The sequence below is a fragment of the Nansenia antarctica genome, assembly GCF_963989245.1.
Source record: "Nansenia antarctica genome assembly, chromosome: 5".
In the NCBI taxonomy this organism is placed as follows: Eukaryota; Metazoa; Chordata; class Actinopteri; order Argentiniformes; family Microstomatidae; genus Nansenia; species Nansenia antarctica.
In genome coordinates this window covers 37,355,883-37,371,244 of record NC_137690.1, presented here as the reverse complement: position 1 = coordinate 37,371,244, position 15,362 = coordinate 37,355,883, and positions in this window count along the sequence as shown.

Here is a 15,362-nt window from a genome sequence, read left to right as displayed (position 1 = left end):
CTGCGCCCCATAGTGTCTTGGTGGTAAAGTGCAGGCAGTCAAAGGCCTACTGTCATTCACAGGAGATTAATGCTGGTGCGCGTAGTTCTTTTGGAAAACGTGTTTATTTTAGAATATTTATAATATAAATAAATATAAATAATACTCATTACATTGACATTTTTGATCAAATAATGGTTGTGGTAATGTATTATTAGCGACCCCCACAGATGTATGATTTTACTGCTTTCATGGGAGCTCAGACCTTCCTTATGGGAGCTCAGCTCCCATTGGCTCCCACATAACTCGAACCCTGCTTGTTATGCTTGTAGAACCCAGACAGCTCAGAGAGATGCACTAGTTGCTCTCTCGTTCAGATAACGTTCTGCTAATAATTCTACTGGCATGTCCATATCCAGCTTTTGAGTTGCAATTTTTCTGCGACGGGTCTCATGATAAGACTTTTCAGGGTATGATTCTCTGGAAGCTGCATGCCTTGTATAATTGTAACGGCGAAGATTGTATTGTTTTTCAACAGCTACCGTTTCAGTGCAGATGAGGCATACAGGTTTTGCGTTACTTAATGTTGGCAAGATGAATGTGTACTTGTCAGTCCATTCCTCATTAAAGCTGCGTTTTTCCACGTGGTTTTTACGCTTCAGGGGCCTCATTTATAGAAAGTACTTTGGATAAAATGTTGATCTTACCCGTGTCGTACGTAGAAAACCACGTCAACGTAGTGATTTATACAATTTCAACGTGAGTCAATTTGACCGCGGAAACGATCGTAGCTCTACGTCGGGTATTGACCTTGCGTACGCACATTACCTACTGGTTATGCAGAGTTATTACAGGCATGTGAGCCGCACTGCCTACTGTAATTCATGCGAAGTGAACGTGACTCATAATAAAATTAACAATGTTGTTATCAGCCGATAAAATGAGTTTAATTCATGATTTAAAGGAAACTGATGTTTATGATTGTATTTCAGTCTTCCTTTATTTTCCTCCGGAGCTGTCAAGGCAACGCCTTCTCCCCTTCAACATGCCTATAGTGCGCTCCACAACGGACCTTGCCCGGCCATGCGCTAAATTATACTGGATTTTTCTCCAGTGTCTCCGGTGTCTGGGAGTGAGCAGACATATTTTCAATGTCACCTGATAAGAATAAGACCATTATATTATTACAGTATAAGCATTTGCTGGTTAGCAGTGGCGGCTGGCCGATAGAGGGCGCTGGGGCGCCGCCCCCACCTTCACTTCCTAGTTGCGATTTGTATTATTTTTTTTTTTTAAATAAACATTGTTTATTCACAAAATGCGGCTGATATTCTGTCGGCGCCTATCAGCATTCATTAAAAATCCTCCAATACAATAAACATTTTATCTGTGTGTGTGTAAAATTCACTGTTAAAATACATAGGGGGAGGAGTCGGGGCGCCGGCCGAATGCAAGTCTATGGCAGGCCAAATACTTTTGGCTTACACGTGAGCTGTAGCAGCGCTCCAATTGGCTGTCTCCTATTTCTCGCAAAAATTGCGCAGATTATAGGCTTACCTAGGCTGCAGCCTAGGGCCACTACCACTAGGGGTAGTAAAAATGTAAAAAAATGCCCTGAATATCCCTGAATATCCAGTTGTTAAGTCTGACGTCAAACGTGACGTTTTGCAATTTCCGGCTCCAAACCAGAAATACAACATTGTGCGCGCGACGCGAGAGAGTTTTTGCCGGGTGAGATGTCTTCAGATAGAAAGTAAGCAAGTTGAAACGTTAGCAAATATAATTGCTGAGTGTTCTGACAGAGAAAGTTGGTTAAAATTGGTCGTTATTATTGTGACTAGAAAGTGTCTGACTGACACTTGACAATGACTATAATTCCATTGTAAATAGTGTCAAAGAACTATCAAGCTACTAGCTAGCTCAGAGGTGATGAGATGAGCTAGTCTGCTGCACACATGCCAGCTAAAGAGCTAACTGGAGGCACTTTATTATTTTACTTAAGTTAAATTAGATATACAATCTTTCTTATTCTGCTAGAATTGGGCTTCATTGGTAATACCATAATGGCATATTTACAGTACATGGACAGTGGATTGAAGCATTTGAAGGGCCCTATTATGCACTTCATCAATAAGACGAGGCGGTAGATCTAAACTTAAGACGTGGAGGCGTGGTCAAGGCCACTTTGCTATTATGCGTGCTGTAGTGGGCGCCTAAAACCCGGCGCTAAGCAAAGAAATTAGTCATGGGTGTGTTTTGGGCGTCTTCTCAATCAACCCAATCAGCGTGCCAGGTGCCATTCCCTTTAAGAACCGGCTGCGTTGAGTCATTAGCGCTATGCTATTATGGAAGTCCTAAGAAGGAGGTCAGCGCGCTTCTCTGCCTCTCCCTTCTGAAATAAAGCATTTATACTGTGACCGTAATTGACGTCTTGCCGTGGAGCCACGTGCGTGTTCATGTGTGCCCACATGCATGCGCAAACCGCGGAGGCGCGCTCGTTTTTCAAAACGTGCATGAAGTCTAAACTTAAGAACTTTTCAAACCACTTCTTAGCGATAGGAGCAAAGTCAGATCGCATAATAGCAGGGGCGCCTAGTGCACTTCATTAACATATGAACACTCCCACAATGAGCAATATATGCACGGGAGTTTTACGTCTTATGTGTGGGCGCCTATCGACACCTGCATAATAGCAGTAGCGCGTATGAAGCGCATAATAAGGGTGGCGGTAGGTCTTAACCTGGCGGTGCGTCTTAATTAACACTTAAGACGGCAAGTTAAGAAGTGCATAATAGGGACCGAAATGTCTGTTTTGTATAGTATAGTTAGACATGTTTTTTTTCCAGGTGAGAGAGTAATGTCAAAATGACATTATCTGACTGCATTGCCCACAGCAATCCAAAATTCAATTATAATTATGTTATAAATTGATATGGATCAATGTATACCTCTTATTAGATTATAAATACTCTGGTTGTTATGTTTGCCTTTTGGTTGACAGCAAAAGGGAGAGAGGAGGATAGAGAGGGAGAGAAGGAGAGAGAGCAGGATGGTGTCGGCACACCAGAGAGAGAGAGCAAGAACCAGGTGAGAAAGTGGACAGGTAGTCAAGACCACATAAGTAAGTAGCCTTGAGAACCGATGGTTCTCGAGCCTAATGGCCCATAGGGAAGGAGCCTATCTCCTGTTTCCGTAGCGTGAGGCGGCTTATGTACAAGTTAGTACACCCCCTGGACATGACGCTGGTATGTCGCAGGGTCTTACCCCCTGGGGGGGGGGGTCCATACCACGGTCCATGCCACCCCCCCAAGGCAGCAAACCTAGGGGAAACACTGTTATTCTCATGCTAAAATCGACTGTAAATCCAGATTTTAAAGTTGATATTCTTCCCCGTGGAGCATGCCCCCATAACCTGTGCCCCACCCAAATTTTTTAGCACCAGCCGCCACTGCTGGTTAGTTGTCATCAGCACTCAAGTTGAGGGGGGATGAGGGGGGATGGCATCCCCTCTGAAATAAAAATGGTCAAAATCATCCCCCTTCTAAAACTGCCATCCCCCCTTTCCATCCCTTATGTAATTTTATCAATGAACGTAGTATTACTGCTATTTCAACATTTCGTTTTTCGCATATTGAGTAAAATACTGTGGGCGAGGGAGGGGGCACGCACACATGCAATGACATTTTTACCAAGTCACTGACACTGAAGTCACTGACGCTGAGGGGATGCAAAAATTGTCCCCATATGATAAAATCCACCATCCCCCCTGATTTTCTTTTACAACTTGAGTAGGCTACTGGTTGTCATGATCAAACGTTACAAATGCAACTTACAGAGAAGCCACCCTTCTCTGCCCTCTCCCGCTCACTTGGCTTAATTCAGCCGCTATAATTGAGCCGCTATCACAGGGCGTAAATACAAAGCTCATTCCCAAGTATATTTGGTATTTATAGACTTTAGTACATACGCAATTTTAAACAAGCGCAGCCCGTTTTATAAATAATGCTTACGTCCGTTTAGAATAATGTGCTTACGTGCAAGTCAAAGATGATGTTCAAGTACTTCTTTATAAATGAAGCCCCAGGTTCTCTCTTTGAGAGTGACATTTTGCTTGATTAATAACTGAAAATTATTACAATAAGAAAGTGAAAATATTAAACAATAATATGCTAATTATGCTGAAATAAAATAAATAAATATATATATATAAGTCCGGCTCCCACAGTGTATGCTTAGAAAAATTCTGTCCCTTGGACAAATGTAGTTGTTGACCCCTGACGTAGATGATCTTAACCAAAGCGTCTGATATGGACTCATTTTGATAGTAGACCACTGTTGTGGCCTGAAAAGGTTGAAACATTGATGCTCTCTCTTTGTTTCCTCCACAGACCCCCCCCCCCCCCCCACCTCAGTTGTTTCTAATAGCAGTGCAGAAGTGCTTGATGGAGCCACACTACAGCTCCAGTACTGTCTAAAAAGATGTGACGTTGACTTTCTGCAGTTTATACAAAAAAGGATCAAGAATGAACAACTCCTGTGATATTGTATTATTCCAAGAGCCTAGCAACTAAACTGTACTCTTTCACATTTCCCAATGCTTAGTTTTATTGGAGAAATGTACTTTTCTTTTAAGTGTACTAGAACAGGGTACCCCCTGGGGACCTCTGATACCCCCTGCATACGACATTAACCAATAGAGTAATTACAGAGAACAGTGCACACTAAATTGGAAGCATCCCCTTGGATAGTAAGCCCCTATGATTTAGTGAACAATGAGTTGAGCGACATGTTTTGAATTAAACAATAGGAACTACATGCTGGCATTAAGCCGTAATTAAGACCATGTTCCACATAAATGGCAAATCCAAAGGCATCACATTAAGATACATACATTCTACTTGACTGTGTTGCACAGCAGGTAAGTATAGTGTTGTTATTAACAAACCTACACTTAGGTCGGACCAGATGGCTCCTGGCAATACAAAGACAATGTAGGTTTAAATGCCCACGTAGGCCACACTTAGCATACAGTATAGAGTAGCACCTCAGAGATACCAACACCTCGGGAATGGAAGTCGTTATGATCGTTGACATTTTTCTAATTTAGAAATGTACTTAAAAACACACCACCATGGAAACAGTAACTAAGGAGAAACTAACATCAGAATTAAACCCTTTGGTAAAGTGTGTGATTAAAATATATGATCAAAAAGTAAAATCTAAAGCTTCCTCTCTGATGGTGAAAGCATTACAACTATACACACAGACTACCCAAAATCGAAATAATAATGCTCTACAAAATAAATGCATCTAAATAAATGCATTATTATTAAAAGCAAAAGCCAAATGGGAAAGCGAACTAGAGTTTAATATATCAGAACTAACTAGAGTTTAATATATCAGAACTAACTAGAGTTTAATATATCAGACTCTGATTGGGAAAACCTATGTTGAGGTGTACAAACTCTGTATATTGGAGAGATCTCTGCTATTTCATAACACATCAGATATAAAACTATATCAGACAGCACCCACTTTTATTTGCTGGAGGAACTGTGGAGAAACTACATTCACATATTCTGGTCTTGTAATGCAATAAAGCAAATCGGGAAGGAGATAGTTTGTTAAATATCTGTTATCTTGGGAAAGATATTCATTTATATCAATACTTATAATATAATAATATATATATATTTATGAATGAAAATGCATTACAAAGACAAATAGTGACATAGAAGACAAACAAGATTGACATAATGAACAAATATACAGATAATTTAAAAAAAGTTACGGTGATATGTGCGTTGATAGAAAAGTGAAATTCTCAGACACATACTAGAATTATGAGGGTAGCAATTTTCTAATTATTCACAAGAAATTGGTTAAAAGAGGAAACGTGTCTTCAGGTACCTCTTCTTTAATCTTTTTATTATTTTTTATTTATTATTTTTTTAGATTTTATCCCTTTTTCACCCAATTTGGTAGCCAATTGAACCCAACCTAGCATCCAATTATCCCCTGCCTATTGCAGTCCCAGAAGAGGCCGCCAGGCAGACTAGCTGACTGGCTCCTCGAGCCCAGCACCTGTTATTCCGGCACCCCGGGGGCGCTGTTGCGCGACGGATCCTTGTCCGGAAATACTCCTATACCGCCCTCGGGAGCGGCCGCCCAATATGCCGCTCCCCGTGTGTGCCCCAGCCATATCCGGATCTGGCGAGCTGGGATTCGATCCCAGTCCCCGGTGGGCAGCTTGCACTAGTGGCCAGTGCTTAGACCGCTACACCACCGCGGGGCACCACTCTTCTTTAATCTTGACCTGCACCCCATTAAGATCTGATGCCATCACAGAGGCTCCGTCATAAGATTTTCAACACAATTGTATTTCCCCAGCACTCCAAAAACAATCAGTAATAACCGGTGCTCGTCTGTCATCACTCAATTCATCAAATCCCAAGAACTCCTCCCTCATATGACTTTTAGAACTCCTCCCTCATATGACTTTTAGAACTCCTCCCTCATAAGACTTTTAGCCACATAACGCAACAGAGACCTGGGTTATGTTTGTGACATATGTTATCTTGTCTACTTCGACTGCAACAAATGGGGCTGCATTAATATCCTCTTTGATATCATTCACATTTACATTTTTGGCATTTAGCAGATGCCTTATTCCAAAGTGACTTACAATCAATACATTTGACTAAGCAAGTGAATCATCAATCCACCAGTCGTAGCAGGAAGAGGAATCTAGCTCAGGCCAGGGGCCATTGGCAGTCTCAGTGATAGAAGGAAAAAGGTTTTCTTTTTCTTTTTTTAAAAATGTTTTAAAATATATATATATATTTTTTGTTATATATAGACACTGTAGAACAGAGAAACAGTACAAGGGGGGCAGTAGAAGTCATAGGGGACACAGTAAAGGGGAAAAGCGGGTGTCTTTAGGAGATGCAGTGCTGGGGGGTAGTGGATGTCTCAGGAGGAGCAGTTAAGGTGTAACCTGAAGAGATGGGTCTTCAGTCTTCAGATGGAAGATGGGTAGTGACTCTGCAGTTCTGACAGCCGTGGGAAGCTCATTCCACCATAATTTCTAATTACATCACCGACTGCTTCGATTAAATCGTTCTGTATTCAGTTTGATGAGCCAGAAAACTCAGTGGATGTCTCCAAGGCTGCGTTCACACGGCCAGGTAGAAGTGACACAATTACTCACCTCACATGTGGCACAGATCGGATATATATATATGTCATTTCGACTGCGATCTAACCAGGCAGGTCGCATATAACTCTCAATTCCGATTTGCACGTCATTGAAAATACGATGGCCTTCGCATTTTGATGACGTTTGACGTTAGTTTCACTCACTTCAACAGTGAAGTCCTCTTTCTTCTCCGCCTTAAAATGTGTGCGGACCTGGTTTAAATGTCTGTTACAATTAATCTCCAAGTGATTGAAAGCTGAACTAAATGCTACAAAGTTAAACATGACACCTTTCTGCTAATCTTAAAGCAAGGTTTCTTTTCATTTCAAGGTGATTTACTCGTTAGGGTTTCAAGGAATCAGGTGAATATAATTCCAGGGTTGAACTATATATTCTGAAGTAACTCCATGCCTTCTTAAGTATCCGACTGCAGTGGCTGTGTCTGGTGTTAAAAACCATGTGTTCCTCTACAGTTGTCTAAGGATGTCAGAATCAAGATAGTTCACTTCCACCATCAAGGAGAAGGCTACAAAAAACTCTTGAAATGTTTCAAACTACCCATATCCACTGTCAGAAACATCATCAGAAAATGGAAAATAAATTGAACAATTTAAGTCAAGGCAAGATCTGGAAGACCAAGATAATGTTTAGATAGAATGGCTGGAGATCTGGTGAGAAATGCTCAGAGGAACCCACACATCACTGCAAAAGAGCTGCAAAAAAGAGTAGCAGACACCGGTCTAGTTGTTCACAGAACAACAATACAGGGTACCTTAAACAATAAAGACCTACATGGCAGAGTTGCCAGAAAGAAGCCTTTCCTACGACCTCAACACAAAATTAAGTGTCTGAAGTATGCAAAAGAAAACCTGGAGAAGCCTGAAGCCTATTGGAACAATGTGCTTTGGACTGACGAAACCAACATTGAACTTTTTGGCCATAACCAAAGAAGATATATTTGGAGAAAAAAGGGTGAAGCATTTGTAGAGAAGAACACCTTGCCAACTGTTAAGCATGGAGGTGGATCCATTCTGCTTTGTGTAGCAACTGGGGCCAATCTTATGCAGGTGGACATCAAGACATTCTAGAGGCTAATCGAAGGTCAATCCAGAAATTGAAGTTGAAGAGAGGTTGGGTATTCCAGCAAGACAATGACCCGAAGCATACCTCAAAATCAACCATGAAGTACCTCCAGGAAAGACGGATGAAGGTTTTGGAATGGCCATCTCAGTCCCCAGACTTGAATATTATTGAAGATCTGTGGAAAGATCTCTAACATGCCGTGCCTGCAAGAAGACTAAAGAATATTTCTGAGCTAGAGGTGTTCTGCCAGGAAGAATGGGGGAAAATTCCGAAACAAGAATTGAAAGACTCTTAGCTGGCTACAGGAAGTGTTTGCAAGCTGTTATAGTTGCCCGAGGAGGAGTTACAAAGTACTAGCTGACAGGGTTCCCAAACTTTTGCACAAGGTCTTTTAACTTGTTTTATTATTTTGAAACGGTAAAAAGTAAAAAATAAAATAAAATAAAGTATCTTGCTTTAAAATGGGATGAAATGTGTCATGTTTAACTTTGTACAATTTAGAGGTTAGGTTTGCTTTTTCCCCACTTACATATTAATTGTAAAGGGCATCTTGACTAGGGGTGCCCACTGGAACCCCACTGTATCAAGCCTCTCAGTGAAGCAGCTCAGAATTGTTTGAAAATTCAGAGAGTGATGCACATTTGGTCCTACTGTTATGCATATGAATAAAAGCAAGTTATGTCTATTCATAGTCTTTAGACTAGTCTTTGCTAAAAAGTACCTAAAAGAGCCTGCAGAGTTCTGGAAAAGGGTATAGTGACTAAAGGGTATAGTGACTAAAGAGTATAGTGACTAAAGGGTATAGTGACTAAAGAGTATAGTGACTAAAGAGTATAGTGACTAAAGAGTATAGTGACTAAAGAGTATAGTGACTAAAGGGTATAGTGACTAAAGGGTATAGTGACTAAAGAGTAGTGACTAAAGGGTATAGTGACTAAGGAGTATAGTGACTAAAGAGTATAGTGACTAAGGAGTATAGTGACTAAAGAGTATAGTGACTAAAGAGTATAGTGACTAAGGAGTATAGTGACTAAGGAGTATAGTGACTAAAGAGTATAGTGACTAAGGAGTATAGTGACTAAAGAGTATAGTGACTAAAGAGTATAGTGACTAAGGAGTATAGTGACTAAAGAGTATAGTGACTAAAGAGTATAGTGACTAAAGAGTATAGTGACTAAAGAGTATAGTGACTAAGGAGTATAGTGACTAAAGAGTATAGTGACTAAAGAGTATAGTGACTAAGGAGTATGGTGACTAAAGAGTATAGTGACTAAAGAGTATAGTGACTAAAGGGTATAGTGACTAAAGGGTATAGTGACTAAAGAGTATAGTAAGTAAGTAAGTAAGTAAAGCTTTATTTATATAGCACCTTTCATACAAGAAATGCAGCTCAAAGTGCTTTACAACAGGACTAAGAACATGAAGTGAATATAATAAAACATAGCATAGAATGAATATAAAAGCAGGGGAAAACAGTAAAAGAAAAGGTAAAGATAAAATACAATAAATTAAAAAAGAGAAAAAGATAAACAAAATACAACCTCTGCCTTAACACTTAGTAACCGCTATCCATCTTCTCATCAGCAGAATACCTTTCCCTATCCCTCTCATTTCCCTACCTTACACAGTCTTGCTGTACTTATCACTGGCTTTCAAGTTCAAACATGGCTGACCTTGCACCAAAAATCCAGTATCAACATTGCAGTTTCTTTCTTTTGCACTTACTCAAACCTTCTGACAACGTACAATCACCTCTTTCTCATCGATCCGGCAGTGTCAGATCACAGTATTTTAACCAACTGGATGTGTAGCCCAACTGTCGTCTGTCTCTAGACACAGCAGCGCAAAATCCCAGTCAACTGGATCTGTAGCCCAACTTGGCTTTGTGGTACCAATGTTATCCCCCCACAGTCTGTGGAGTTAAAGACCATGTGCATTACTGTGTAGAAATATAAGAAATAAATAGATAAAACATTTAAAGTGCAGCAGCTGGCAAATGAGCAGTAGGCAGGTGCAGATGAGCTAGTTAAAGGAGTGCAATTGCTGGCAAATGAACAGTGGGCAGGTGCAGATAAGCTAGTTGAAGGCTATATTGAAGTGAGCTGGCTTCCCTGATCTCTAAAGGTAATGTGTTCCAAAGCTTTGGGGCATAGTTGGCAAAGGCTGCGCTCCCGATCTTCTTCTGACTGTTGCTGGGAACCTCTAATAAACCTGCGATAGATGATCTTAGTGTTCTTGAGGGTGCATAATTGGCAAGGGAATTAGCAATGTACTTTGGGCCTCGCCCATTAAGGGCTTTGTATATAAGGAGGAGGACCTTAAAATCAACCCTACATGTTACTGGCAGCCAGTGCAGAGTAGCTAGGACCGGAGTTATGTGTTCTCTCCTCTTGGTTCTAGTTAGAAGTCGAGCTGCAGAGTTTTGAATGAGCTGAAGTCTTGCAGTCGTTTTTTTAGGAAGGCCAGTAAAAAGTGTGTTACAGTAATCGAGCCGGCTTGAGACAAAGGCATGAATCAGTTTTTCAGCATCTTTTTGGTTTATAAGTGGTCTTACTTTAGCAATGTTTCTAAGGTGAAAGAATGATGTTTTCGTCACCTTGTTAATATGGGACTTGAAGCTGAGGTCTGAGTCGAAAATAACACCTAGACTTGTAACCTCAGGTTTAATCAATGATGTCAGTTTCCCTAGATTATTAAGCAGCATATCCCTCTTTGCTTTAGGGCCGATCAGTAGGACTTCAGTTTTGTCCTCGTTTAGCTTCAAGAAGTTATTGCTCATCCATTTATTTATTGCTAGAAGACAATTCGTAATGGAGTCTATAGCTGAAGTATCATTTGGTTCAGCAGAAATGTACAGTTGCGTGTCATCGGCATAGCTGTGGAAACATACGTTGTGCTCTCTAATGATGTCCCCGAGTGGCAACATGTATAGTGAGAATAGTAGTGGACCAAGGCAGCTCCCTTGTGCGACTCCGAAATCGCTGTCATATTTCTCAGACACATGATCTCCAAGCTTGACATAGAACTTTCTCCCTGTAATGTATGTTCTGAACCAATTTAACACGCTGCCAGAAAGACCAACTAACTCTTCGAGACGATTGATTAGGATATCATGGTCGATCGTATCGAACGCTGCACTTAGATCTAATAGGACGAGAATTGAGACCTTATTAGCATCAGAGTTTAGTCTGAGATCACTCACTATTTTAGTAAGAGCAGTTTCAGTGCTGTGATATGTTCTAAAACCTGATTGAAATTCCTCCATGACATTATTTTCTTTCAGAAAGGAGTTTATTTGTAGTGAAACTTCCATCTCAAGTATCTTACTAATGAATGTGAGGTTGGATATTGGTCTGTAGTTTTTCAGTGCATCGGCTAAAGAGTATAGTGACTAAAGAGTATAGTGACTAAGGAGTATAGTGACTAAAGAGTATAGTGACTAAAGGGTATAGTGACTAAAGAGTATAGTGACTAAGGAGTATAGTGACTAAAGAGTATAGTGACTAAGGAGTATAGTGACTAAAGAGTATAGTGACTAAAGAGTATAGTGACTAGAGAGTATAGTGACTAAGGAGTATAGTGACTAAAGGGTATAGTGACGTAAGGGTATAGTGACTAAAGAGTATAGTGACTAAAGGGTATAGTGACTAAAGTGCGGGTAAAAAAGGAATTGGACAACATTCACAGCATACCACCTAATCTGTAAAATATGGGGAGGGTGCTATGGCTGTGCATGTATAGCTGCCACTGTGACTGGCTCACTGGAAGACATTTTTGTTGGTGATGTAACTGCTGACGGCAGCAGATGACAGTAGTAAGACACTGATCCAAAACATACTGCCATAGCAACTAGGGAGTTTTTCAGGGCCAAAAAGTGGATAGTTGTTGACTGGCCTAGTCAATCTTCTGATTTAAACCATATTGAACATGGATTTTATTTGTTGAAGAGGAGATTTCCAACAAATAAACAAACAGCAACTGAAGATGGCTGCAGGACAGGGGCCTCATTTATAAATGAAATCATGTTCGAAATAAAGATTAATTAATTAATTAATTCATAAAGCTTTGCGTAGAACTAGCGTAAAAAGCTTGCGTACCTATGCAAAGCAGGAACATTTACGCATACCAACATTCGGATTTATAAAACGGTGTGCACGCAATTGCGCACCGCAATTGCGCACCGCAAGTTCCACGCCTGCTTCCCTTTATAAATCACAATCAACTCTACATTTTGCGCACGTGAACAAGAGCCTTGTCCCACCCTTTTTAATACCCATAGTTGCCTATAAATGGTCAGTGAAACGCCTGACAGAATGGCGGAAATGTTTTTTTGGGTTAGGGTTTGGGTTAACCCATTTTTTCACCCAGTCAATTTCTGCGCAACAGTTCCACGCAACGAACACCTCATAACAATATGAAACTCTTCTCTCATCTATCATCTGCCAGACGATAGATAATATATACCAGTGGTGTGCCGTCAGGGCCAGCAAGGCCTTCTCTGCTGGCCTAAACATCATCAGAATATACATTTTATTTTAATATATTTTTTCCACAAATATGTATGAATGATTCCCCATAGTCTATTCTCTTCATTTCATAGCTTTCCTCTTGGTTGCGCTGCTTCCAGTCTCCGATTGAGATTTGGAGGGCTGGCCTTTATGTTAGAGCTTTTATCCAATCAAAATGTGTTGCTAGGGGGCTCCAAAATCTGCCTGCCTTCACAAAAAACGGTGCCGCGAATTCGACCTGTAACTTAACGTTGGAACGAGAACCTGTGGCGTTCCTAGTAAACCTACGTAGATGCGAGCAAAAGCAACAACGGCGCCTGCTGGAAGGCTCAATGATGTCAGCACCCAGCACGTCTTTTGATTGGATACGCACTATTGATACGCACTATTGATACGCACTATTGATATTCACTATTGAGATGCGTAACTGCCGGTAGATGTGAAACGTTTGAAAGTGCGCAGGGAAACGGAGCATCACAACGAAAGCTTTCGTTGACTGATCGATAATACTGATCGATTGTGTCCTGTTTTTGGGTAAACAATAACTTTCATTTAGGGGACACGATGAAAGCACCGAGTCCACAAACAGAGGAAACTACGTTGAGCTTCTTTCTTTTCTGGCTGAAAACAACCCAGATTTACATTACCACCTGTCCACAAACAAAGTGTTTACTGGGACGTCAGGCAAAATACAAAACGACCAGATTTTTGCTATTGCTTAAGTGATGGGAGAAGAGATCAAAATGGAGATTAAAAAGGCACCCTTTGTCGCTATTATGGTGGACGAGACGACAGACGTGGGTAATGTAGCGATCTTAAAGATGTTAGTTTAACACTCTTCATTGTAAATGCGGATTTATTGATTAAAAATGCTTCGGAAATATTAATATAACTCTGTTGTACTTGTCTGACTATGTTAAGGTGATGCAACGCCCGGTTATACTGTGTTTCTGTCTAGTTTCTAGAGCCATGGCGTCATAATGATGGTATTAAGAGGTAGAATAATTCAGGTAGGAATGTGTCGGACATCACTGAAGGCCTAGGTGTGAAATGCACCGCCCGCCACTGATATATACGTATATAATATCTATGTTCCAGACTGCATCGGCATCAGTTTAAACGTAATTCTACCTTATTATTTATGATAATACATTTCATAACATCCAAGTATTGTTTAATAATTACAGATCCAATTAAATATGATTCCCGATTAAACCGTACAACATATTTGGGGTCGTTTTGCAAAAACAGATATCTCCCTTTGTATTTATTATTCTAAATCATGTGTTTTCTTTTAGATTAGATTAGATTCAACGTTATTGTCATTGACAAGTACTAAGACAAGGAAACACAGTTCATCATCTAACCAGAAAGCCATGAATGTTTCAAGTTTATTGTTACGTTACATTACACAAGTATAAGAGAGTAAAATTATTAGGCTCGGTTCCTGACTTTGCAGCACAAGACATAAGGCAATAGGCGTAATACAAGATAAAGGTGACAATATTACAGGTAAGCCAAGATACACTGGTGGTGCAACTAGTATAGATAGTTCAGTAATAAAGTGGCGGTGCGCTTAATGTTTTCGTAGTCCGTATACATGCTTGGGGATGATAGTCAGTTGTCTACAATGGGCTTGTTCATGTTCTTCAATGTATGGATATTGCAATCATTGGACTTATCGTGAATGTTACCCACTGAGCACTCGGGAACGGTGAATCTGGAACGGTGCTCAACTTGTCCAGCCAATGAATATGAATATAAAAAGTCAATATATTTGCATGAATATCAATAGGATACGTACAGTAAAGATATATGTACAGTGTGATGCGTACAGGACAAGGGCGAATAAGATATGTGCAGTGTGCACGTATATTCTTTGTGTGCACTCCGTCATATAATACGTGAGAGGTAATATTTCGATTTATGTTGGTGGAAATGGTATCCATTTCAAATGCGTACGCATGGATCACAGTGTGCGTAGAGGTGCGCACAGCTTCACGCCAAGTTTGTTTTGTATAAATCCCCAAATTGCGGTAAAATCTGCGTACGCATGTTTTTGGGCAAGCTTTATAAATGAGGCCCCAGGCCTGGCAGAGCATCACCAAAGTTACATCTGGAGGGGTCAGTGGGTCATAGTCTTCAGGCTGTTATTGCAGGCAAAGGATTGTCGACCAAACAGTAAACAAGAGGGCTTAATTTGGACATTTGATCAATCTGTTTCTTCACTTTTGGTGGCCTAAAATAGGGGGTCATTTCTGAATGGTGAAACCAATATGTACACAAATACAATAAAATAAAAAATAAGAATCTCTAATTTAACCTTACAAAGAAGAAAACAATGCTTCACTGAATCATTACTTGCGCAGGGCACTGTAAGTGTGTAGGATACTTATAGTAAATAAGTGCACTTTACTGAACATGATTATGTCATAGAAAATAATAATACAGTTTTTGTCCCATGCAATCCTCATTTTTGCAATTGCCATAATAAAGTATTTCTATTCAATAATATTCTTAATTTTCTGGAGGAAGAATTTAGTTGACCATTCAATCCCTTGCCTGCATTTCCTGTGGTGGTCAGCTCAGGCTAG